Below are 999 nucleotides of genomic sequence, written 5' to 3'. Positions count from 1 at the left end.
GAGAAGAGAGAGAGAGAGAGAGAGAGAGAGACAGAGAGAGAGAGAGAGAGAGAGAGAGAGAGACGCGCACTAAACTGTTTTTGCGTTCTTTGGCGCCCTCGCCAGTTTTTCCGCAGATAACACAACAACTTGAATTCTGTGACTGTTCAACTCAACCGACACCTTCCCATAGTTCAAATAGTTTATTAACCGCTGTTCTTTCACATCAATCCATTTGTTCATTTATTGTATTGATCATTTATTAATTGTGATATCTGTGCAATCCAATGACAGACAAATGAAATCAGCAAAAACTCTAAAACATTAAGTCTACAAAAATTGAAAAGTGTTTGGTAGAAACAAAATCGCCAATGCATATAAGCCTTAATCTTCGTATTTTCTTCTACAAGTTTCCCCAAAGCGCCATTGTGTATTTTGCAAATAAACAGCAGCATTGGACTACAATAACTTGAAGTCATCTCTCCGTTTGCTCTTGCAGTTAAGGAAACGATATTTATGTATTTTGTTTATTGCTATTTTAAAGCTACTGTAAACTATGTTAGAAAACAAATACGTTTTTGTTAAAACTATACTTGTAGGCTTTGCAAGTTGCGGCCTGAATTTGCATGACAGATAAGAATTTAAAACGTTTATATAGGCCTGCTAAGCATAATAAATTGCAACTAAATAAAGGCCAGAATATCTGAATCGCCTCTTTATGATTAACGGGACTGACTAATCCCATAATGTCTGTGAGGACTCTTCAATAGATTGTTCACCTAAAAATGACTAATTGTGTCAACACGTTTCATACATTTCGTTCGTCTGTGGAATACGAAATAATATATATAAATTGTAATAGGCCTATATAATGAAAGTCAGTGTGATTCAAAACAACACTGGACCTCACTGACTCTTCAAAATATATTTTGTGTTGCACAATACAGGTTTGGAATGACATGGGATACATTGGAATACATGACATTTACGTGCATGCTTTCAATTCTGTTGCAACAGTTT

The sequence above is a fragment of the Sinocyclocheilus anshuiensis genome, unplaced genomic scaffold, assembly GCF_001515605.1.
Source record: "Sinocyclocheilus anshuiensis isolate Anshui unplaced genomic scaffold, SAMN03320099.WGS_v1.1 scaffold284, whole genome shotgun sequence".
In the NCBI taxonomy this organism is placed as follows: Eukaryota; Metazoa; Chordata; class Actinopteri; order Cypriniformes; family Cyprinidae; genus Sinocyclocheilus; species Sinocyclocheilus anshuiensis.
Note: the sequence above shows the minus strand (reverse complement) of the source record.